The sequence below is a fragment of the Pinus tabuliformis genome, chromosome 1_1 (genome assembly GCF_031772625.1).
Source record: "Pinus tabuliformis cultivar Carrire ecotype Pingquan chromosome 1_1, CPIR1, whole genome shotgun sequence".
NCBI classification, from domain to species: domain Eukaryota; kingdom Viridiplantae; phylum Streptophyta; class Pinopsida; order Pinales; family Pinaceae; genus Pinus; species Pinus tabuliformis.
Window position 1 is genome coordinate 752,523,273 of NC_142297.1, and position 27,808 is coordinate 752,551,080.

Genomic DNA, 27,808 nt, shown 5'->3' on the forward strand with positions numbered 1-27,808 from the left:
GAAGAGCGCCGAAACTATATCCTTCCAATATGGAGGCCATCTTGAAATCGTGAGTGACTACTAATGTTTCAGAGATTAGGAATTCTTTTGGGGAAACAAAGTACCTAAGGAAATTCATAGCCTTATTTTTAGTGGTAGTACTTCCATTCCATGCCTTAAAAGCAAGTGGAAAGAGTTTCTAGTGAGGAAAGGGTCAGTACACGGCCTTTGAGGACTTAAAGAAGAAGACTGGTAAAGAATTAGTTTTGGCATTACCAAACTTACAGTAGCACTTCATATTGGAGACATATGGGAGTGGGTACACTATGGCAGTAGTATGGATATAGGGATGAAATATTATATGCTATTATTCTGAAGTATTTGATTCGGTAGGTTTTAACTATCCTTCTTATGACAAGGAGCATTATTCCTCGGTGCAAGCTATGAAGAAGTGGAAAAAATACCTCATGAGAAAGGATACAATAATCCACATAGATCATCAACCACTATAGTACTTTCAGGCATAGTGTAAGCTATAATAGACCAGGAATTACAAGAGGATGGGGTTTCTATGACAAATTCATTTTGTGATCAAGTACAAGAAGAGAAGCACAAACAAGTTTCCCTACATTCCTGTAAGGAAATCCACATGAAATATTGTAATTTTGTGATATCTGATGCACATGGAGCCATTCATCCATGATGTATACAAGAAGGCATATTCCAAGGTTGCAGGGAACTTTGGGGTAAGGAAGATAGTGGCCAACTTACAAAGGTGTGTGTATTGACCCAATATGCACGAACATGTGCTAGGTTCATAATAGGAAGATTGATTTATTATACCAACAAGCTTAGTAAAAGGAAACACAGTCTATATCATCAGTTACCTATACCCACTCATCCATAGGAAAGCATTTCCATTGGATTTGTGCGAGGATTAGCTATTAGAAAGGGAAATCCCTACCTGTTCATGGTAGTTGATTGGTTTAACAAGATATGTGTTCCAGTGGCTACTAAAATACCTTTAGTGGGAAAGAAGAAACAAACTTATTTTTGGGATAAATATATGTGCACTTTTGGATACTGAGGAGCATTTTGCAGATAGGGATATCATATTTCTAAGTGAAATGTGGACTACATTATGGGAGAATATGGGAACAAAGTTAAAGAGGTATATTTCATTCCATCATCAAATAGATGAAAAAATAGAAGTAGCCAACAAGACTTTGGTGCAAATTTTGAGGTGTTATAATAAAAAACATTTGAAGACTAAGATGAAAATATGATATATATACAACACTCTTATAATAGAGTATTTTGCACTTCTATTGACAAGTGCCCATTTGAAACTTGTTATGAATATTATTCATCTTCACCTTTCGATATTTCATGTGGGTAGCAAGGAGGAATGAAGGAGGAGATTATAGGGGATGACTTGAGGGATGGAAACATTGTTGAGAAGATTGAGAAAATCCATTTATCAGTACAAGTGACTACAAAATTCATTGGACACTACAACCTTAGGCATCATGAACACAAAACAAGAAGTTACTGAAGGTGGGAGACAAAATATGGTTATAGTTGAACAAGGATAGGCTACATGGTCCTAATAAGAACAATCGATGGTATGGTCCCTTTCAATTACTCTAAAACATTAGATATAATTCCTATAGACTTAGTTTACCACCATATATGAAAATTTACTCTCAATTGTGAATGTGGGTAATTTAAAGCTATATGATCCTTCCATGCTAGATCAAGATGAGGAAAAGGCCCTACCTTCTACAAAATATTTGGGACTAAATGCTCTGTAAGAGTTGATAGAATATATGATTTTGCAAAATAGGTTTATATCTATGAGACAAGGGTAGAATGGCCTTTTCGATAATGGGTTGAAAGGAAGATTTATATACAAAGCTAAATTCCACACCCAAGAGAAGGTGGAGGAAAATTTTCATCTTAGTTAGTAGAAGATTCTTAGGGCCAAAAGGCTCTTGAAATGGGGAGGTGTGATCCATATTGGATAATTATATTGGTTTTTATCTACTCAATCATTTCAAAGTAAAAAAAGTGGAGGAATCAGCTCATAGGGCCAATTTTACTAACATGACCCAATTTGCAAAAGTTAGGATGAGAAACCATCTAGGAGCTAGTAATAAAATGGATTTTTTCAGGTATAACTTTGCTACTTTAGTTCCATTGCCATTTTCTCCTAATATACACATAAATGTTTCTACAATGTCATAAGAATCACCTCAATCACAGTTAGTATGCAAAAAATTATGCCACTTAGATATTGACCTTCCATTGTTCACCACCATAATTTGAGGGGCTTCCATGTGAGCCCCCATAACTCATGGAAAGGGGGCTATTGACACGATTATGATGAAAGTCAAAATAGAAGAGTCCATATTATAACATAGGTTAATATTTGAGGAACTAAAAGCTAATCACTAGTAGCATATCAGACCGTGTTATAACTTGGCCACTAGAAGGAAAAGGGTTCGATTATTTTATATGGTATCTTGTTCCACATACGAGTAGAGTATCCAAGAGGGATAAGGAGAGAGTACATAAAGTGGGGTTGTGCATTGTAATAGCACACATGCCATATTCTATACTTATTTGTAGTTACAACTATTTTCTATTTAGAGAAAGAGAGCAAAGCAACCTCACCTTTCAACTAAGTTTTATCTTAAAAGCGTTTTCAAAGATATATCTTTGTCAAATGTGATTTATTTTTATTTAGTTGTTCTCTATTTTTTGCATAAATTATAATTTGCATGGTTTCAAAATAAATAATAATCTATAGATCCACAAATCTAAAGAGGAATAAACCCTAATAACATAGATTTTAGATTTTGAAGCCGACTATCTAGTGAAATCTCCTCGGCAATTTATAGATCAATTTAAAATATTATTATTATTATTATTAAAAGAATTATAAAAGATAAAAACTAACTAAATTATAACTCTATTTTAAATTATTATTATTATTATTATTATATTATAAAAGAACTAATATATGTGGCAAAAATATATGAATTTAAAAAAAATTAAGAATATTTTTATGGGTAGAGATTCAGTGTCATTTTACCCTCAAATTTTTTAAATTGTAAATACAATTTGTTACAATACTATGGGGCAATACCATGGCTTAACAATACCACATGCTCAATATGAAACCTTTAGACAAATTAATTAAAAAAATAAACCAATTTGGAAATAAATTTAGCTTTAATGTATAAATAATATTACTAATATTTCTATATATTCTATGAAAAATAAATCACATAATTCCTGATAATTAAATTTAAATTGTGAAAATCTATTACTAATCAATTTTATATTAAAATTAAATAAAATGATTTATATTAAAATTAAATAAAATGATTTTGCGTTTAAGATGGAATTGTGATAATAATCCTAATAATATTACACAAACCAAAATTCAAGTCATTATCCCATCGTATTTAATTGTAAATAAATTTTATTATAATTCTAAACAATGATATAATAACAGTTATGCTATTGTCTTCTAATTTAATGATAAACAACGTAAAAAGAAGAAAAAAAAATGGGACACATATATTTCGAGTATTCCGCATCTTATTCTACATTCAACACACGAGAAAAACAATAATTTCATAATATTGGGTTTCGTTGAATATCAGGAATCCTGACAGATCCTGCAAAGGGCCTGTGGTTGAATATCAGGAATCCTGGCAGATCCTACAAAGGCCCTGAAAAATTCTAACACGACCTCCACATCCACATGCACCTTTCCCTTTCCTCCCGTTATGATTATTCTGATATTTGCAGACATCTGATCTGATCACCTACGGAGTTAGTAATAGCTAAATGAATTCATATGCCGCACGACAGAACTTTGATGTATAAGTTGGGAATCAGCTGTGCTGTGTTGTGTTACGTGCACATGATGGGCGCAGGATGACAGCTGCAGTTAATTGATATTGATATTAACTGAGCGTTGCATGTGCATTCCCTGCTGCATTCTCTGCCAACCGATTGGTGATGTTCACGTTGCTAACGTGGATGGTTTTCAAACGAGTAGTTTTAAGTGTGATTTTGGATGAGGATGGTTTTCAAAAGAGTAGTTTTAAGTGTGATTTTTTTAGAACGATTTTTGGTTTTTTTTCTTTTATCTATTTTATTTAGAATCTTAGAATTATTTATTGAAGTTATAAGTTTAACGGACAAACCTTTACAATAAAAATACTTTTAAAGATTTTGAAAATATTAAATCCATAAAAAAAATTCACCACAATTTTTTTAACTAAACTGAACCCCAAAAAAACTACATTTTCAAGTAGCCGGCCGTATAAAAGCCCTTTTCTCTCTCTTTATCTGACCCCCTTGAGTGGCTGTGCATTTGACTGCACGACCGAGAACTTGTTCGGGCTGCGTACTAAATTAGATTGACTTTCATACTGTACGCTATCGAGTTTTATATTCAATTTTATTTTACAACACTGCATGCAGGTTACTCTGAGGTCCCCCATACACATTTCCCTCTCTGGCATATGAAGGGATTGCAAGTGTAACTCATTGCGGTGAGAATGCATCCATTTCTTAGACTACTTTTTTGGCAATAATTTTTCAAATACATAATTTTTATTATTCTTGCAACTATGGATATTGCATTGAATTTTAGGTCAAATTCATAATTTGGGTTTGGTCAAAAATATTTTCAAATTTTTTATAATGTTTTTTATAATTAAACATTACATATTGGAATTTTTTATTTTTTATTTTAAAAACAGTTTTATTTATTTATTTATAATTTGATTAGATATTGAGTTTAACATGTTATTGTTCATTCTTTAGATTTAATAAACTTTTAAAATAACATGTTATTGTCCAATGCCGAGAAAAGGCCCAAACTCACAGGGTGGCCCAAACATTGTCCGAATGCCGAGAAAAGCCTCACAGGGTGTCGTCTTTCATTCCTTTCTACAACCCCAACCATTTTTCGAATGCTGAGAAAAACTAAGGGGTTATATTTTTCAATCCATAAATTTAGCAAGTTGTTTTTAGTGTAATTTTTTGGAATTTTTTTGATGGCTAGTAACTAGTAATTTATTGAAATCATAAGTTTGATAGGTAATCTTGCACATTCGAAGTGATTTAAAAGTTTTTCAGAGTGCTAAATCCATATATACTGTCAAAAAACCAGTTTAAATAACTCAAATTAAGATTTCACCTCAAAATTTTCCCCAAAATTCTTGCCCCAAAAATCCAAAAAATTATACTAAATTTAAGAGCCAGTTAACCTAAATATTTACCTAATACATAAATTTCAGGGAAGTGTGAATAAAAACCAGTGATGACACCTGTGCATTTCTCCCCAACATTAATGTCCATTCGAGGCTTAAGCGTGAGAACCACCAATGAAATCTAAATACAACTACTTGATATCTGGCTCGTCCTCTTCATGCCACTGAAAATTCTGTCTCATTCTTTCAGTGAAAGAAAAGTCTAAATGCAAGATGTTGTCTTTTACGTTTTTATGTTTGTTAACGTAAAATTTTATTTTTGTTAAATGTTTTAGCTTTAGTCGTTAGAAATTTATAATTAAGGTTTATATTCAAATAAAATATTACAATTATTTTTTATAAAACACATTTCATATAAATCACATCGATGATTTTTCTAATTTATAAAATATTTTTTTCGTGTTTAATAATATAATTTATATCATTTATTAAGGATAACATTATTTTACATTATTTATAAATAACATTGTTATATTAGAGTATTATTTATATGATTTATAAGGATTTACGTTAAAATATATGTAATATATTGATTTAATTTGATTTTAGCATTTCCCAAAGATAACATAGTAGTAAGTTTTTTTTAGGTTACTTCACATAAACTAAATTAAAGTAAAAGCATTGAATTCAAGTTATTGTTAAGGTTTATAATATGGCCAATTTAGGTTTTACTCATTGTTAAATTGAGGTATTTATTAAATTGTAATTATGCATTGTTTGTACGTATGAACAACTTCATTACTAATTTCATTTGTTGAAATATGAATTCATCCACCATATATGGATTATGATCCAAAACTAATTTTCATTAGCTATTTGATTGTCTTCTTCATATGTGAGAAAACATGTGAATAACTCAAAACCCAAGAGCATCTAGCATGAGTGAAAGTTCACCCCTTTAAAAACTACCAGGAAAATATTTTAGATAGTCAAGTTTTGTCAACATGCACATGATGTTGACGCACATGTTTTCTCACATATTAAAAATAGGGGTGCTATGGTAATGTGTGCAACCATTTCCATCTATTTTAGATATATTTAAACTAACTTGCAGTAACTAGCTACCATGTAGCCATTGTTGTTGTAACATCCCCGTTAATGTAAATATTGTTTCTTTTTACTGCAACCAAACAAACTATCACTTTTATGAAATCATAATTGTTTTTAAATTAAGTTATGAGAATGAAATTTGCAGTTGTTAGTAAAAGTATGTTTCTTTTGATTAATTAGTTAAAAGAAGCAGTTACATGTTCCAACAAAGAAACTAAATCTTGGAAAGTATTTGAAAGGAAAAGATCAAGAGGATAGGGTATCTGAGATCAAGAAGAAAGAGGAAAAACTGTTGTGAGAGGTCAGAGAGTTGTGTTACCTATGCTTGGTTAAGACTAGATAGCTGGATACACTTAGTCTTCAAGGAGAGAGAATTCTCTAGGATAGCATGGGGGAGATTTTCTATATAGTAAATCTCACGATAGGGAGGAAAACACATTACAGGTCTATGTATAGACCAAAACGGGGAACAACAAACACAGATAAGTTAAAAATATGTTGGGAGCTACAACATTAGATAAGTGATATAAGTAATATTCTTTTATTAAAGCCTACAATTACTTAGATTAATAAGTCTTATCTTGAGTTGTTAAATTTGATTTAGTGTTTAAGTGAGTTAAGTTACAGTTGGTTGATCCTAGAAATCATATCAGTAAGGTGTCTTTTAATAGCAATAAAGAAATATTTGCAAAGCTATTGAATAGTAACTACACACCTTCACTAATCAGAATGAAAATTCACAGTAAATACAGTAAATATCTAAGAAAACAATGAACATAAATCCATGAAAGACAACCTAGTAACGAAACAAATCAAGTAGTAAATACAGACAAATGCTTACTCATTTATGTATTATAAATAAATAAGTTCAGTTGAAATAATTTACAAAATATTTCATTCCATAGGAGAATTCTAAGTTTAAAGGACTGATAAAACCAATTACAAAAAGAAAGTAAATTATCTTCTTTAAACAATAAGAACCCTTTAGTAATTTGTTTATACAAATGACAAATAGGTAAACATCATAATTTCCCTGATTAGCTATTTACAATAAAATAGGAATCTTGGTCGCAAACCCTAGTGGTTTTAGTGGTTTACACAGATGCCAGTAGACTCTGGAACTAGTAGAATAACACATGTATTTCGAAACTGTCCGGCACTGCCCGAGGGATTCAATGCAAATTACATACGTTACTAAGATTAAGAGCTTTAGTATTTAAACTCTAAGCAAACACAATAATTTATAAATACGAAATAAAGGAATTTTGAACCATCGCCAACTCAGCATGGAATAGTTATGATGCATTTTACGCTAACCTAGACTGAGGAATCAACCCATCCTTCACCATATTAAAATCAAAGACCCTTTTTAAAGGAAACGAAGAAAGTTCTCGACATTCTTTTAGATACATAACTTAATACGATACATTCAAACCCCGCTATAAATCTGTAAGATTATATCAACAAGCTAATATGAATCAAAGTCTCAACAGAGGAACATAGATTGAACTTAAACAGGACCATAAATTTTATAGCTTTCGATAGCTATGCAAATCAATAGTATTAGAAATAGAGTCGGAGTTACAAACTATGGTCGGGGCCATTTAAATATTATGAAAACATGGAACCAATAGTACAGTGGAAATCAGGCTTCCATAAGCCGAGAAAGGAAAAAAAAAAACTTCCTAAGCATAATAGCAAAATCTATAAGTAAAGCTAACCCTATGGCCACAGAACCCTGCTAAAGAAATCACTTAGTAACTTAAATACCCGGTGCCTGGTGGGTTCTTCCTCCTGGAAGACGAAGTCGGCGAGAGGGTTTCATCCTTAGCACCTTCTGGAGGTTGCGGCACCTAGAAAGAGCTTCCGCAAAGATCCAACCAATAACAGGGATTAGTGTTAAACCTTCATATGGAAGTTGTAGCATAGAAAAGATAGGCACAAAACTGATAGAAAAATCTTACCATCGCATAACAGCATGAAAACCCTATCGCAGTAGGGGAACTCTAGCATGCCCAAGCACTCAAAGAAGTTGGCAAACAAGCTCGGATACAAAGTAGAAGTCGAGCAACATAATTGGTGGATAGGCAGGTCCCTACATCTTCTAAAGCCACCAAATGAGCCAAGTCCCAAGTCACCGAACCAGAGCAGAGCTGAAGCCCATTGGGGTTCCATAGAAATGCAATGCCAAACAGGAACAAAACCACTGGAAGGTAAATGTCAAAACCCTCGAGAACCGTAAGATCATCCAAGTTGACAAGGACCATCGATAAGAGATATAGATCCCAATGAAAGTGCTGCAAGTGGACCGCGTGGTGTATGACAGTATACCATCTAGGTCAGGACAGCCAGGGCCATTAATGAGACTTAAACAGATGGTAGGCTCTTAAGAAATGAAATCCAATGTATTAAACGCCATTTACAACAAGTACTAAAAGTTATTAAGTTTGAAACGATTTCCATTCATATGTTAATTGAAATCGCATCCTTTGGGTATGAGACAAGTGTGGAATAATTAATAAGGTATAAATTGAAGTCTATCTCCAGGCCTTGTAATGGTTATTTTCTTTATTGTAATAAAATAGCTAAGCTATTATCATGTCAAAGATTCAATTAAAGTCAGCACTGTGGTAGTATAATAAAACAAAAGAAAACATACTTTCTTTTATATTTAATTTTATATATATATATAGATGTATTATAGTTGTAATTTTGTTTGATCACTGTTTCATTGGATTTAATTTAATTCATTGAATTTAATTTAATTTTATCTCGTGGTAATTATATCGGGAAAAAAAATTTCATTAAATTAATCGAATTTATCCATAACATGTTAATTTATGAAGATTTTCTTTTTTTTCCAAGGAAAAAAACGGTAACCTTTTATTAAAGAATTAATGAAAAGTTACACTAGCAGATGCAATGAAGCATTCAGAAGACTGCCACATGGGCTCGAGTGCTGTCGCACCCCACACAACGTTAGAAGACTAACGTGCACAAAGAATAAGAGAAGAGAAGGGAAGAGAGAAAGAAAAAGGGGGGGAAATGTCTGAAGTCCAGCAACGCTTCAAGTTTTTCGCCCCTTTTTCTTTTCGACCTTGCGCCACTCACCCAGAGTGGGCTCGATCGAAGCAATGACTAACTGTGTTGTTTCGTTCGGCTGCCCTGATTCTTTGTCTGAGTCTGAAGTATCTGAGTGGTGATGCCGTTTGTTGCCTCCCATGCTTTGATCCACGCTTGTCATCTCTGCATGGTTTTGCTGGGTCTCTGCCTGATTTTGGTGGGGCTGTGGAACCTTGTTGACTGCTATATTTTCCTTCTGGTTCTCTATTTCAGCTTCCTCTATGGTGGTATCATCCTCTTCTGCTTCTGTTCCTTCGTCTTCTGTTATCGAAGGGGCTTTCTTTCCTGCAGTTCTCTTCTTTAAGACTTCATCTAAGTTCTGCCATCCTTTGGGCTTCCTTTGTTGTGGCTTGCTCTTGCTGGGGCTTTTGCATGCATTGAACAAATGACCTGTTTGTTGACATCCCCTGCACCTGAATGCTGTATTCTCATAGTCCAAAGGTTGTTTCCATTGAATATTGTTAAAGTTTAGGATGATGCTTTCAGGTAGTCCTTGGCTGAGATCTACCTCGACACATATCCTAGCAAAAGTAAAAATTCCTTTTAAGTGTCTATCTGTATCAATCTTTAACATTCTTCCAAGGGTATTCCCTATAATTGATAAGGTCTTGAAGTGCCAAAAGTGTATCGGGAGATTATGTAACCTTACCCAGACTGGCATCCTTGATACCACCATAGTATTGGCATCAAACTCTGGGAACCATGGGGTGACAAATAATCCCGCACTGCCCCAGAACCATGGTCCTTCATTGAGAATTTTTTCCCTTTCTTCTTCTACGAGGAAAATAACTATGAAGAAACCCTTCGAGCATAGGTGGATCTGGCAGTTTTTTGTCCAGACCGTGTGAATCCATTGATACAAAGCATCCGTTCTAGGCCAGAAACCGTTAAATCTACAAATAACAACTTTTTTTTCCAGATTTGAAAAAATGCACTTTACCTCTGGAATATCCAGCGAGATGGAGGGATTCTCTGGCATTTGATCCACGATATACTGCCCCGGCGATATATTTGCAGCTGCAGGTTCTTTCCCCTTTGGAGGTTCTTTCCCTTTGGCTGCATCACGATAGGTGCCTGTTGGTTTTGAGGTAGATCCCTTAGACCCGCCTCGCAAACGGTGATTGAGGATAATTGTTGAGTCCTTTGCTACCCTGTAGTGCTGGAGTGTGTGTTGTTCCTGCATGCATATCCCAGAAAATATTAAGCTTTGAAATGCAACTGGGATTCCCAGTTTGTCCTGGATTTTTTTTTTACGCTCCAGAACCCTCATCCTTCCCCAGATCTGCAGACAAACGTGTCTGCCTTCTGTTGATCTGATGAAGATTTGTTGCGCTGCAGAGAGCAGAGGGGCTTCAAAAACCCCCGAAACCAGGTCCCTGCTCCTCCCCCTTACTAGATCTACGTCTTTTCCATTTAAAATCCGCCCTAGGACGGCAGATCGAAACCACGGCGTACCGAAATGGGGCATCGGAGCTGGTATACGCCTCGCTCCTCCATAATCGCAGTCAGATTTTCCTTGCCTGTGAAAAGCGTTCTCGTATGATGGCGAGTCAGAGCGAGACCGGGTAAGAACCGACTGTTTTGGAGTATAATACTCCAAACAAAAACTTTCTGATGCCGCCGTGAGGTGAACTATCTGTACCCTGAAAGAGGGGAAGCGCACCAGTCGTATTTTTCTGTGGTTCGATTCATTGAAATCCTTTTCCGCTGCAGATCCGATCCAGGGCCCAAGGGAGGCATCGAGTTCATAGTATCCAGTGGCCTGGCATCTTGCAGGTCCATAGTAGATCTGGTCTGTTGGAGCCGCGACGGCGCAGAGAAACCCTCCTGAAACCCTAGGTCCATGAGACGCCTCCATCGCTCGAGTTATCAACCCTAGTGAACGCTGACTTCACTGCAATTTATGAAGATTTTCATTTACTTAATTGTTAGTTATTTATTTATTTTGGTAAATATACTTTTAAGTAACAATTATGATTTAAAATGTATTTTCTAGTATATAAATGAATTTAGTAGTAAAATTAATTTTTTTTATGTATAATGGAATTGTTAAAGTTGTATTGACATGCGGTCGTTGTCTGTGACATGGGGTTGATCCCAATTGCTGCAACTATAACTTTTACAAGTGTAACGCCCCCAAACACAGGACACAAGTAAGATGAGGTTCGAACCTATGACCTGCAAAATAACACAACACCTTAACAATACTTAGTGGTATAATTCACTAGCTATCAAACCACACCCCTAAAAATTGTACTAATAATTTACATCAAAAAATTAATTAAATATTTGAAAAAAAAAACAAATGACTCTCAAAAACGTCCCTGTTAGACAACGGCTTATCCAATTTTCTCACCGTTTCGACATAAATCTTAAAAGATATCTCTATGTTACATCTAACCTTATTTTATCTTTCTAAGAGTACGGAAAGAAATCATGTGAAATTTATAATATGTTTGACTTGAGGAACATATTCAATAATTTATATTTTAACGAAATATAAAATGTTAGAAACAAATATTTTTAATTATTTTTTACTCAAAATGATATTATATCTTAAATTTTAAAAAATTATTTTAAGTTTTATATATATAATTTTAAAAAATATAAATTTATAAATATTATTTATAATAAATCGTTAAATTTATTTTTAAATTAAATTTAAATTTCAAAATATTTATTATATTATTAATTTTCCAAACTTACCAACTTAACAAAATTATTATTATTAATTTTGGAACATTCTCTTTACTTCCACTTATCAAAATAAACTTTAGAAAGTCTAAATATTGTCTACCTTTATCAAAATAAATTTTAGAAAGCCTAAATAATGTCTTACCTTTTACCTTTTTAAAAGACGAAAACTTTGGCATGAGAAAATGTCAAACCTCAAACTTTTTGGTCTCATGCCAATATTTTCCAGCCTAGGTTGATCTTAATCTTCTTACTTTCCCACACAAGAAGTTTTCCAACCACTATGGAGAAGGGTATCTCCATAATCTCAATAATATTTAGTTTTATAAATATTAATTATTTTCAACATTTATTTTATTAAATTATAAAATAAATTAAAACATTTATATTATGGGTTTTAAAATTATCTTTATTAATTTTAAAATTATGTTAAATTGTATTTGTGACATTATATTATTTGTATTACTTTTTTTGAAAAATAAATATTTACTTTTACTATCGTTAATAAAAGTTTAGCGGGAAATTTAAATGTTTAAGTTATTTTGCTTTTATTAGAAACTGGTTTTGGCAAGTAATGCAATTTATGGGGAAAGATATTAAATGAGAAAACTTTTACTTGTTAGTACTAAATGAAAAAGTTTTTACTTACTAGACACTCAGAGGACATTTACTCATTTTCTTTCGAGATAAAACATTTCAGTTGTGAAAACAAGCCACTAAGGTATGAGAAGAAACCTAAGGCAACTAAGAAGGGGAGAGAAAAAAACTAGTATTATGGAAAAAGACACTATCAAGTGAAGGTAAGACGCTCTCAATTAGTGTATTCTTAATCTGGTTGGATCTAGTGGAATTCACAGGTCAGACATGTTGGGTATGTGAGTTCTCGGGCTAGACAATAGAGCCTTTACAAGATGGTGAAGTTCTTGATGTAAAAGGGTTAGGATTTTTAAAGTAAATTGCTAAAATAATACAGTTAAGAGTTTGGATGTTCCTTATGGAATTATAAATAATATAAACACATTCCCTATAGAAACAGGTTAGTTCACACTTATTAGGAAAGAGTCTAACAGAAGAATAGTAGATATTTCTGCATGAATATATAATTATACCTAAGTTTTCCAAAGAGGTGGTTAGCATATTCCAAAAGGAATTTGATTCCCCTTGGCTCCTCAATTGTTGGTATTAGAAATAACAATAAAGGAAACCCTGCCCCCTGCCCCACCCCCCCCCACACACGCACATATATATAAGGGAAATAAAATACACAATGGTATTATCATTATACAGAATGAATGGATGCCATAAATCTGATTATTTGTCAGAAGGAAAAGAATAATATTCACGGTACAAGAAATAAATAAAAAACAATCCCTAGGTGGGTCAGAATATCAAATAACTCTTAAGCAATCACACTGCACATACCGACAACAAAATTTAAAACTAAATTTCTTCATGTTACCCAATAGGGTGAAATTTACAATGACTTGGTTCATCATACATACCAACAAATAATATTGAATTCTTTGTGAAACCCAAATAGGGAAATTAAAAGGACCCTGCAATGTCTCCTTAAGAAACTTTTAAAAATAGATTTTACAAATCCATTACATAGAACCTAAGTCATTTGGGGCTAATAGATCCTACACCAACAGAGATAGAAGTCTACCGAATAAAATTAGAAGAACCTATGTGGAAGATGAAGAACCTACAATGATGAAAGGTTGAGGTATGAGTCGGGTTGAAAGCTCATTTGATAGGAATTTTCAAATCATTCACTTGTGAAATACCTTAAGTGCTATGAAAATAAATTCAATGAAAGGGAAGAGAGAATTTCAGCATAACTACCATGAGGAAATAATGATACAAAAGATTCTTAACTAAAATAAAATAACAAATTTCTTACCTAGAGAATTGTTCACTGAGATTTGAACCCTCTTCATTTTGTACAACAAACTACAATGATTAGTATGTGAATTTCAAAGAAGAAGTTACATATGTAAAAAAAAACTAACGGGGAAGAAACCATTTGTTACCTACTAGCTTAAGAGTGCATTAGTGAACTAAAAAAAGGGGGAGTAAGGTTATGACGTAACAAAATACTCTTCCTCAACCTCCAGCAAAAAAATTCTTCGTTGGTAAACAAAGAAAAAATTGCAAACTGCTTCAATAAACATACCGCAGACATAAGGTCGATGAGTTACATGTCGCTTTTTTGGAACAACTAACATGCGTGTGAAAATTCTGGATAAGGGTTCGAGGATTGCAACAGAGCTCATGCCCACTGAAAGGAAAGTTGCAAATGGGTTAGAAACTCGCAACGAGTGCAGGGTAGCTACCCCAAACTAATTCAAAATGCATACAACCATTATATATTTCCCTAAAGTCTCAATGATGGATGCACTAACAAATGCCATTGTCGAATGATGTCATTTACCCTTAGAACAATCCAAAACCCGACCTCGAAAAATATTAATTTATGTGACGAACTAAGGGGTTAACAACATATTATACAACGGATCAAAATGATATGTGTATGTAATACGAAATATAGATCCTAAGTTAAACACCATTGTTATAATAAATAAGTTATGGTTAATTGAACACCAAATGAGTGTGGGTATAATTTCATGTCTCAAGATGAGAACTTAGTAAACATAACCTGACCTCTAGAGATTAACCAACTCATATTACTCCATGTGTAATAGTGTACTAATATCAAATAAGACAAGAATTATATTATTATGTTACACCCCATGGTTAAAAAAAAAAAATAGTCGAATGGATGTTAGAAGTATTTTTAAAGGTGAAGGGTTCAGCGTTGTGGCCTATTTAAAGGCAATGATAATAAACTATGTTGTGTTCCATAGTAAAGAGAAATTGGAAATATGACAACTCCATCTACAGGACCAACTATGCACCCTTACCTAAATCAAATCTTGAAATATGGGAATAATTAGGTGAAATTTGAGTCATATACATCAGGGTGTATAAAGGGACCAATGAGCCATAATGAGAAATCAAATAAATTCATGTGTCATAAAGCCTATGTAATGATAAGTGAAGAATCTTGTCACAAGTGCATTAAAGAGGAGGAAAATATAATTACATAAGTTAAGTTAACAAATAATAATTGAATTATTGTCAGGGTACCCTTAACTATAAAAACATATATGTTGGGTGCCTAGGAGAGTAGACAACTATGTGGACAACCTAAGTATTAACATATGTTAATTACTAAATCACATCTCGTGACTGTGGGATAGTGAATTAAAAAAAAATTATGGTCTGTAAGAATAAGGAAGTATATGGGTAGACAAATAAAGAGACATATACTTCCGTAGATTAAACAAAGTATCAAGTCTTATACTGTTAAAAATGAATAAAATGTCATATAGCGAGGTTAACAGAGAAGGCGAGGTGTTGCACCCTGAAAGGTTTAGGGTTACTTGTGTAATTATTACTTGCTCTAGTTGCGATTCCCTTTGGTTAAATTGCAAAAATTATGTTTTGACACGTAAATTATAATATTAATAATTATAAATATGTTTAAAATTAAACATCTAGTATGGATTGTTGAAGAACGAGACAAATATAAAAAGGGGTAAATATATTATTGGTAATAAGACTTATATGTTACATTAGATACAATTGGGAGGTCATCACCTGATTGGTATAATCTTTCTCCTCACACATACTGTATGTTGACCAAAAATCTAGCTAAGAGAGCAAATGAGAAAATACTTGGTAGTAAAGATAAATTTTCAAATCATGACAAAAAAGTAATATTATCTGTGTATGGGAAGAAAACTGAAAAATGAAAGAGATTATAGCAACGATGTGAAACACTAAAAACAATAAGTGCATTGTATCTTAAAATAAGATATTGGAAACCCATCGTAGAATATAAGAAAACAATTGAGACTCATAATTGAATAAAAAAGAGAGGCAATATACACAAAATAAATTGTATATAGAAATTAGAAAGGAGAATAAAATGAGTTGAAAACCATGTAATACATAAAGTAAGATATATGATGTATGGGGGATATAGAACATTTATGACTACAAAATACATGTATAAATATGAGTCAATGGTGGGTGATTGGTGGGAATGATTTTAATCCTTTCACCAAACTAAGCATTAGCAACTGATATGGAATATATCAATAATGGTGACAATAAGAGATAAAAACATATATGTCAATAGTATAACTTAGGTATAAATAAGTCCAATGCAATAATGATCAAATGGTATAGATTTCATGACTAATGAAAATGATGTCCAAACTGATAGGGGAATTAATGAACAAGTCTTGTAATAAAGGGAGCCACAGAAAGAATGGTTGCAACAGTGAATAAATTTCCATAAGCTATCAGCATGGAGGATTGTAATAGTAAGTGATTGAGAACTCTAGTAGAACTATTGGATAAAATACATGATGAAGAACCAACTAGATGGAGATAAGTTGTGATAAAAATGATGGAAGAAGATCGGTCTTAGAAATAATCAAGTAAGCAATATAATTGAGAACGTTTTGTTGGAAATAACATGGTAATTGTATCTTAGTTATCCTTGACACCAGCTAGATATGGAAGCACTTCAAAATAATGTTCCTAATATCCAAAATTATATCCGCTTTACATCAAATTTAGCAAGTATAAGGTGAGTAATATCAGATTCAATCATAAGAATACTAAAATTTATTAGAGAAGAACTGCAATGGCCTCTAAAACATAGAAAGGGAATCAAGAAACTTTTTGAAATCGTGTACCTTGTGGACATAGAGGGCTCAATAATTTTGTGAGTTATAGACTCACAATACTAAATAATATAATGATTCCCTAAATGGTTTATTTTATAGTTTCCTCGCCATTCAGAAGGCTAACTATGATAAAGAAACAAGGTAAAAAGAGAATTTTGATTGATTGAAATGGTTGTTAATTGTAATTATGATATCTATAGGATGTTTTGCCAATATCATAAGTTGAAAAGACAACATATATATATATATATATATATATATATATATATATATATATATATATATAGTATACATATATATAGACATGTATACTATGTATGTATATATCTATCTATATATATATATATATATATATCTAGTATACATACATACATACATATATAGATATATATATATATATATATATAGTATACATACATATATATATATATATATATATATATATATATATATATATATATATATATATATATATATATACTCACGACAACAAACGTGTATATTAAATACTTCTAAGAGTTTGTTGTCTTAACATGACTTAAAGAATGTATAGTGGGTATAGGTAGAATGTGGTAAAAAACTGGTGGGTAGCCAAGGTAACTAAAGACAACTGGCACATAATCATAAGAAATTGAACCTCCGGTAAAGAGAATGTTGTTAGTCTATTGGAAGAAACATTTCCTATTCCTGTTGAGATGAAAAGGGCAACATGCCACGAGGTGATGTTTCCTTAGAAAAGTACTTAAGGAACTTTAATATAATTTTATTGAAACAAGTGAAGTATGGTCAAATGATTGGTTTGAATGGAGATATGCTTACAAAAATTAATATGTAAAGACAACTATAGTAACATGGTGTGTTGAGGCAACTGACAGGCACAAAATATGCAATGGTGAAGGACCTCGTAGCTAGGGCACATGTGACCCCAATCACCTTAATCAATAAATTTCAATATATAAAGGGATGTAAACACAAGAAGTGAGTTGTGAAAACTCATAGGTAAGGTGTGTAAGAGGAATATTCCTTCCCTAGTGATTTCTTGTGGCATCCTAATTGATTTTGGAAAGGCAAGGGTAGCATAATGACAACATATGAACCAACGAAAGGTAAAAATGTTGCAATATGGTTTACAACTACACATGAGAAGGTATAATGTTGTAATATGTGAGACTGGTATTGTTTGTCTAAAATTTCATGTTGATAATTATGTGGGAAATTTGAATCAAATACCACCTATATGACATGTGATGATTTCTTGTCAATTTACTTTTATAGATTGTGGGACCCATGTTGAGGGCCCAAGTATGAATGCATGATGTACGTAAAATTTTCTTTGATTTTATGATTACATGTATATGATTAGTTATGTAAATTATACTGGAAAAATATGTTAAAGAGAATTGCACATGGCAGATAATTATGGACAATTGTGAAAGGCTAGAAGGCCTTGGGTTGATGGGGGTTGTCTACCTAAATGGATTAATTGCAGCTACATGCCTAAATTTCCTCTCCCTAGAGATATATGATCTCAGTAAGGGAAAATAATTTCTCAACGGGGCGAGAGCAGAAAAATCCCAAGGAAGCTCTATTCATTTTGGAGTCTTTTGGAGGAGGCCCAAAGAGTGAGCCATTGAGCTCTAAATTCCTTGTGGATAGGATGATTTTAGAGGAATAGGTAGGATGTTGCCAAGAGGAATTATGTATTATACCTGTTATGGTCTCTATAAGAGAACTATTTGGATTTGCAAATGGCTCAATCTAGTTGTGGAAACTAGTTCCCATTGGTTGGGAGGAGCATTATTTTGCCATTCTTGTTCTCACAGAAGAACAAGTTAGTTAATCAAATAAGTAATGTGATAAAAATGAATTTCCTAGAGAATTGTGTAAATATTTTATGTACATCTTGATAAGAAATGAGCCTAGGGCTCAGAAATAAATTACTGGAAGTGTAAGTTCATTTATTATATTACCAATATTGTGAATGTCTTTAGCAGGAGTTAAGATAGTGTGCACATGGTGCAGTGACTTATCATTTTGATGATTAGAGGTTTGGTGGTCTGAAATGTATAGTGGGGCCACATGGTGGGGTTTTTTTCATTCGACATAATCATTTGGTCAGTAGAAAAGGATTTATTGTCATTAATTATGAGTTTACAACGATGTTACTAATTCCTCTTGAGTGCGGGTTTTTGACCCTTGTTGGGTTATGATGCATTTTGATGACCCTTATTGGGTACATAAATAACAACTGATGTTATTTGTAATAAAGTTAGAGACAATACATACATATATATATATATATATATATATATATATATATATATATATATATATATATATATATATATATATATGATTAATGATTGGTGGAAAATAATGATAGCCTTGAAGATTTTGAATGTAGGTCGAACTAGATGGAGATCTCCTCATAGAAACTCTATGTATTCTAAATCAGAGAGAAATTATGTTGTAGAAGTGAGCTATCACCCAAATTAATGTGCAGTTAAGGCACTTTAGCAAGAAAACAAAACCTGGGAAGATGAAATTTCATGCCTGAAGCATATCCCAGCCTCTTTTGAAGGGCTAGAAGAAAACACCGAGCACGGTGCTTCACTCGAGGGGGCGAAGATGTAGTAAACCTTAGTGAAAATTAAATATTTAATTTAATTTTACTACAATACTTGGTAAACCATGGGCTATGTGGAAATCCTAGTGGGAAATTTAAATGTTAAAGTTATTTAATTTTATCAAAATTTGGTTACGGAAATCCATGGAATTTATGGGGAAAACACACTAAATGAATTTTTTTTCACATACTAGATAGTTAGAGGAAAATTAATCCCTTTCCCTTGATATAAAAATCTCAGTTGGGAAAAGAAGCCCAAAAGGTATGAGAGGAAACCTCACGAAACTAAGAACAGGTAGAGAAGAAAACTAGTACCATGAAAAAGACACTATTAAGGGAAGGTAGGACACTTCCAATTAGGGTATTCTTCAGTTAGCTTGGGCTAATGGAATTCCTAAGTCATAATTGTTAAGTCTGTGAGTGCCTAGGCTAGAAATTTTACAGACTGAGATGCCTTTGCACATAACTTCTTAGGCCTATGTCAAACAATTGTTAAGGAAGTGGAAAATTGGCTTGGGTGGAGAACTAGTGGTTGTCATTCTCATTGGTTGGGAGGATTGGTATTATTCTCTATAAATTTTCCTCAAAACCCACCCTAAATATTGTGTTTTTGTTAAGTTTTCTTTCATAACATAAAATGTTTCTTTAAATGGAAGTAGTGTATGGAATACCATCAAATAAATTTTTGTACTTAATTATATATGAAAAGTATTGATGGAACCCTTGTAATCTTCTAGGATTATGAAATTGTGTAAAGATTTTGTTAAAGTTGCAGTGACAATTTGTGATACAAGATTCCAAATTTCCTCATGTGAAAGGGTTGGGATGTGTAAAGTAGAATGGTAAAATAGTACGGTTAAGAGTTGGGATGTTCTTTCTAGAATTATAAATAATATACACACAGTCCCTATATAGAAACAGGTTAGTTCCTACTTATTAGTTATAATTCTAATGGGAAAACAATCCATATTTCTGTATGAGTATATAATTATACATAAGCACTCTAGAGATGTGGTTAGCAAATTCCAAAAAGAATCGAATTCCAGCCTACTAGATTGTTGGTATTAGAAATAAGAATAAAGGATAACCCACAAATATATATAAGGGAAATATACTACCATAATTGTATTATCTTTATACGGAATGAAGACTTGTGAAGACTTGTCATATCTCTGATTAATTCTCAGAATTGGAAACTTGCCTACTAGATTGTTGGTATTAGAAATAAGAATAAAGGAAAACCCACAAATATATATAAGGGAAATATACTACCATAATTGTATTATCTTTATACAGAATGAAGACTTGTCATATTGGAAAAGAACAATATTCACTGTACAAGAAATAAATAGCAAACAAACCCTAGGTGGGTAAGAATACAAAATAACTATTAAAAAATTACACCGCACACACCGACAACAAAATTTAAAACTAAATTTCTTCATTGTTAACTGATAGGGTGGAAATTTACAGTGACTTGGTTCATAGTATATAACAAAAAATTATACTGAATTTTGTTTGAAACCCAAAAAGGGAAATTAAAAAGACCCCACTGGTCTCCTTCTAAAAAGAGAATTTACAAATTCAAAATATAGACCCTAAGTCATTTGGGGCTAATATAACTCACACAAACAAAAATAAAAGTTTTTAAAATAAAATTATCAAACCCTACATGGAAGATGAAGAAACTGCAATGTTGAAAGGTCCAAGTATGAGCCAAGTTGAAACCATGAAAAAAAAAGCCAAGTTGAAACCAGAAAAAAAACTAGCTCATTTTCTATGAATTGCAAATCCTTCACCCATGAAACACCTTACATGCAACGAAAGCAAAGTCAAAAAAAGGGAAGAGAGAATTTCAGCATAATTGTCGTGAGGAAAGATTGATAGAAAAGGTTCTTAACTAAACTAAAATAACAAATTTCTTACCTGGAGTCTTGTTGACTGAGATTCGAACCCTTTGCGTTCTTTACAACAAATTACAACGATCAGTATGTGAATCTCAAGGAAGAAGTTACATACATGGAAAAAACTAACTGGGAATAAATTCTCTATCACCTATTAGCTCAAGAGTACATTAGTTAACTAATCAAGGAAAAGTAAGGTTGCACTGTAACATAATACTCTTCCTCAATCCACATCAAGAACATTAATCATAGCTGGTAAACAAGGAAAAAAATTGTAAAATGGTTCAATAAACAGATCATAAGCATAAAACTGGTGATTTACATATCACCTATGTGGAACACCCAATACTTCTCTGCAAATTCTAGATTAGGGTTTGAGGATTGCAATAGAGCTTGTTCCCAATGAAACGAGGGTTGAAATTGGGTCGGAGAGTTGCAAGGGGGTGCGAGATAGTTACCCAAACTAACTCGCAATGTACACAGATTGTTAAATCTTTCTCTAGAGTTTCAATGCTGAATCCAATGACAGATGTCACCGTTCAAAGTTATTATTTACCCTCAGAACCATCCAAAACCTAATCTTAGACAAATTAATTGATGTCAAAAACTAATAGGTTAACAACATATTATACAACCAATCAAAAATATATATATACATAATACAAAATATATAACGTAAGTTAAACACCATGACTATAATAAACAAGAGAAGCTGCATCGCAGCAAGTCCCTGCCAAGTTACTTTTACAAGTTAAAATTATAAGAATATAAAGTTATTAAAGAGTTGCCCAGCAACAATTTACATTATAATTCTTTTAAGCATCAGTAGCATCAGCTGCAGTTTCTTGTGTGAAAGATCCACGAGCAGCTGCATATCCATACCGTGCGTTATACCAAACTTACCGCAACGAAAATGGTTACAAGGTGAAAATGACCTATATTTTCTTAACCAAATGCACAATACACATAGGGAAATACTTGACTACGGCAGGTATAGTAAGGAAAACGGTTAGAAGGTGAAAATGACATATATTTTCTTAACGAAATGCACAATACACATTGGGAAATACTTGAACGTGTGAAGGATGAGAAAATGGCGTGCCATTGTAAACTGTAGAAATGGCAATGGTCAAATAGAATTGGAATTATAGCTCAATCCCAGGCCAATAAAGACAATACATTACTCCTTAATCATCGGTTGTTAATTGAACATGGTGGAAGTTTAGGACTCGAGTTTTCGTGTTGACTGTGGAACCTCCAAATCATACCAATCAACAACAGAAATACCGAAAGAAATATTTGCATTACATTTTGAGTTTGCCAACGATTTGTTGGACAACAAAGGCGATTCCAATGGGCCAACACACAAAAGCCAACCGACTCACGTAACTTGTCAGCAGCACCTTGAGAGATCTCTCCCTTACCACGTGCATTGCATGCAAGCCATGTGCTTGGCAGCAGGGAGGTGATCTGTCACATAATATCATTCCAGTTGCCAGATGATTCTTGCCAACGCTAGATTAGGAAATAACCAGAGAAATTCAGTGTGCCTGCCACAAGAGAGTCCCTTCTTGACCAGCGATAGTAAATCTACCAGCGAATGGAGCTTTGTGTTATGAATTCAGGGGCTTTGTGTTATGAATTCAGGTCCATCAGACCATCCAGTGCAGAATTGGGGCACTCCATGCACCTTCGCCTCTGCTTAACGATTCTTGCCAGACGATTCTTGCCAACGCTAGATTGGAAAATAAGCAGAGAAATTCAGTGTGCCTGCCACCAGAGAGTGTAGATGCATGGAGTAGTGATGGAAGAACGCTATATCGGTGTGAACATATGTATATGCAACCAAATGAAACAAATGGAGAGCTGGGAAATCTCACGGTATTACTGCAGAGTCTTCAATCTGTGGATTGCACAGCAGACCAACCTTCTGAATCTATAGCCGATGATGTAGCTTCTTTGTTCTTGTAGTATTCTGTAGAGATTCAGAAGCTGATGAGATCAAATTTTGACATTTCAGAAATGAAACTCTGGTGGAAAAACGGTGATGGCTAGCATGAAATTATCCTTCTACTCTATCCAGAACAAATGAAGGCGCTACTTTCCTAGGAGATCCCTAAAGGATCTAATGTGGGCTTTACAAAGAAAAATAGGTAAGTTATATGTCAATTCAGAGTAAAATCATAGCTTAGTAGTGGATTTAATTTTACAGATGGTGTAACTGTTTTCTGCTCATAAAAATCTTGAAGGATGCTAATAAAATTCATATAATCTCATACATCGGTCAACATCTTATGAATCGACAGAAAGCGTCTATATCTGGATATGAAACTGGTACAGGGGCTGCTGCGGCTGCTAATGATGCTGCCTATGCCACTGTTGCGTCTGGAACTGCTGGTAAAAACCCTAAAGAATAGGAATAGGAATTTCGAAGATAAAAAATATAAAACATTTGTTACAAGACATGGAGAATCCCAATATTAAATAAAGAAAGTATGGGTCAATAATCTTAACACAGTGGTCGTATGTCTTCATAATTAAACTGAGAGTGTAGGGTACAGCTAAAATAAACTCTTATAATGAATTAACTCCTACCCAGATACCAATTGGAATAACAGAGAAAGGAAGAGGGTTTTACCCTTCCAAGGGTATAGGCACAGCTGTAAGAACTGTAAGCAAATAATCAACACCAAAACCTTCAGTCTCTTGAATAAGAGAAGTCCATGCATTAAAATCTGCTGAGTTTGCCCTTACTATGCTCCATAACCTTTGTTCTTCAGTAGAGATGGCTGCCAAAAGAAAGTAAAAATATATCAGCTATAATATATAGAGATTCAAGAACGTCAGTCCTCTCTAATTTGACATTTATTATCTACAAGACAATATTACTTTGGGAACTACAGAGAGACTTGCAATGATAGCAATTTCAAGACTTGTTTAGTCATACACAGGACTGATACGTTCAAAAGGTCATCCACAGAGAATCGTGTAGGTTTTGAGCAAACAGAGAAGTTCCGACCTGAAGAGAAAAGAATCCACAGAGAATCGTGTAGGTTTTGAGCAAACAGAGAAGTTCCGACCTGAAAAGAAAAGAAGCTATTTAGTTCTTGAGGTCCTCATGAAGTCAAAAATCAGCCTTTATTGAACAACTTTCCCCCAGAAATCATACGTATAATCGTAATCATAAAATGAAGCTTGCATAAGATACAGATTTCAGAAATTTAAAATCCAGATCAAAAAAAACAAGAATATACTTACTGGTATTACCTGAAGCAGTCATCTACGGTGACACGATTTCAATCTGTCCAAGGGAAAAAGCCCAAATGGAACCGAGTCAAAAATCTTGGACTATAACCGAAAACAATAATTCTATGCTTAGAGATTACAGAATCAAAGTAATAATACAGTGCTACAGAAAACTAGAGTGATAGCGGTACTAAGGTTTGATGGGTAAAAACCCTAAAGAATAGGAATAGGAATTTCGAAGATAAAAAATATAAAACATTTGTTACAAGACATGGAAAATCCAGGCCTACGAGGAAACCTGTAAAGTCGACCCAGATGTGAAGAACTTTGATGATGTGCTCCAAGCACGAACTGGGCGCACTATTCATGCTCTGGCAAATGGCGTTGAGGTACGCTGTGTGTCCATAGAAACCCAGGTCGTTAAGGTCTTATTGGAATACAAGGAGGACATATGGAACAACCGGGATTTGTTTGAACTGGTAGAAGAGTATTTCGAAAATAGTTTACAAACCCTGGATTTCTGCACTGTGCTGGAGAACTGTCTCAGAAAGGCTAGGAACAACCAGCTGTTTATTCAAAACGCCCTTCAGCAGATTCCACCGGAAGGACCGCCTTTGGAGGCCCAGTGCAAGAAAATGCAGGAAGAACTGTCGAACTTTAAGACTGCTGGTAGCCCGTTCTCTGAAGATTTCTTTAAGCATTTCGATTCTGTTTACAGAAGGCACACACACATGCTAGAGAAGCTTCAGCTGCAGAGGAAAAAGCTCGACAAGAAACTGAGGAACGTTAGGGCTTGGAGAAAGGTTTCTAATATCATATTTGTGGCGACCTTTGCTACGGTTCTGATATGCTCTGTGGTTGCAGCGGCCGTTATTTCCCCTCATGTTGCAGCTGCCATAGCTGCCGCGGTTCCAGCTGTTAATACCCTGCAACAACACGACAACACCTGTTAATACCATGCAACCATAGCATATACTTTATGAAATAACCAAACCTGTTTACCAAATAGCGAATTAATGCTAGCATTAACGCTAACGGTTGACGGTCAGGGATAACGAAAATGGCGATAATTACCAATTTAACCTATGTTCGGGCCTCTTCCGCCTCGGGAAGAGGCCAAATAAGATGGCGAAGGATGGCGAAAGAGTGAGTGCTTTAGAAACTTAGGATATCCGCGCTCTAACCGCCGTATAACAGAGAAGCAAAGGGGTCAACTAATGCTAAGTAGGGGTCCCTGCGATTACTATAGTCCCTGCCGGATGCCAGATGGCAGGGACTAATAAGCTATGATTAACTGAACACCAAATGCACGTGGGTTCAATCTAAAAAAATTAGTAAACATAGTCTGACCTCACATAAACTAACCTCTAGATATTAACGATCTCATAATACTCCATGTGTAATAATTTACAAATATCAAATAAAATAACAATTATATTATTATGTTACACTCCATTGTTAAATTAAAAAAAAAAAGTTGAATGGATGATACATTATTATTCCAGTTAAATACCATGATCAATAATAAATTTGTTGTATCGTCATTGTAGGTTTATTTTTATTTTAAATTCATTTGGAACAATATTATAATGTTTTTTTCCAAATTATATAAAATATATAAGTTATATTTATAAATTTAATTTTATGTTAATAATAAATTTGTCTACTCAGATTTATTATAAAGAATATGAGACTTAAAATTAATATTTATCTAAAATTTAATAATAATTATTAAAATATTATAATAAAATATATTAAATAAAATAAATAATTTTTTTTATCAATTTTAGATACTGATTAAATTTTATAATAGGTATAGTTTTTATTGTTATTTAATTTCTTTCATTTTATTAATTTCCAATGATACTAGGATTCATAACAATTATCATAAATTTATTTTTTGTTTTATCAAGTGTTAAAAGGAATCAAATGATTATACCATATTTCTTAGAAAAAAGAAAGTTTGTATTTTTAGAGATTTGATACCTCTTAATACATGATAGATATTATTGAGATTTTATTTTTTTATATAAATCTTACATATTTTAATATATAGAGTGGTAAAGTATATACAATCTCATAAAATAAAAAAAATCAAAATACTCTATGCCATATTATTGTTCTTTTTTATCAAACAAATTTATTATTAATAATATTATTTATTATTAAATATTAAAACTTTTATTGCTAATAATTTATTATGACAAATACATCACATAATTTATAGAAAGTATATTTGCAACGTATATGTCTTCTCATCCCGTATAGACTTTGTGTTTTGCACTCAATATCATCCGACATACTTATAATATTTATAAAACAAAATAAATTCTTTTAAAATTTTACTGAGTTGATTATAACCATACTTATATAATTTATATACAATTTGGTGTAATGCATAAAAAAATTCAAAACTAAATTATTGCAATGTCATTTGCAATTGTGGTGAATATACAAATCATGTATCGAAACGATTTTGTACCACCTTTAGCATTATTGTTTAGCAACATGCATTGGATCTGCCTAAAAAACAACCTTATCGTGTGCAACAAGCCAACCAAATGTTGAGATGAGTTCATATTTCGTTCTAAAGTGTGCATTATGAATTTTGTGAAAGGAGATAGGTTGTGAAACTATATATCCTGAATTCCGTTTAAGTGGGTTTTTGTTAATAATTTTAGACATCGAGAAAAATTGTTTCCGCCCATCTTTCATAAGATTAAGGAAAATGTTAGAATTCCGGAGTCCCGTATGTATATTTCTTTGGTCAAATATAATATCTTATGAAGCTATACGTGTATGTTAAATTTATCAATTCATGCTTATTTTCATTTTCCGTTTTATTTGTTTATTAATTATTCGTTAACGTCATTTTATCAGATCTTTTACTAATACAAAGAGCATATTCTTATTCATATTTAATATTGAGTAACTATTGTTTGAATCACTTCAAGATGTACCGTCTAATAATGAGTACCTATTGTTTGAATCACTTCCAGATGTACCGTGTCTTTTAATTATCTTTATAGTGTAACTTTCATAGTACCATGTAAATTATAAAAATTGTCAACGGTAAGAAACCCTATTACTAGTAACAATTGAGTAAATGGAAGGTTGATGTAAGTG

General features: G+C 33.0%; 1 long non-coding RNA gene and 1 pseudogene across 1 annotated transcript; one reads left to right on the forward strand and one right to left on the reverse strand.

Annotated features, from left to right (window-relative positions):
• Positions 1-22,445: 22,445 nt before the first annotated feature.
• On the reverse strand, positions 22,446-23,580 carry LOC149216195 (uncharacterized). Its single transcript, XR_016250540.1, has 2 exons — positions 23,317-23,580; positions 22,446-23,171 (listed from the first exon to the last, which is right to left on the reverse strand). It is a non-coding gene; the product is annotated as an uncharacterized LOC149216195 (long non-coding RNA).
• A 150-nt stretch (positions 23,581-23,730) lies between these two features.
• LOC149216196 (UPF0496 protein At4g34320 pseudogene) lies at positions 23,731-25,670 on the forward strand (annotated as a pseudogene).
• The last annotated feature ends 2,138 nt before the right edge of the window (positions 25,671-27,808 follow it).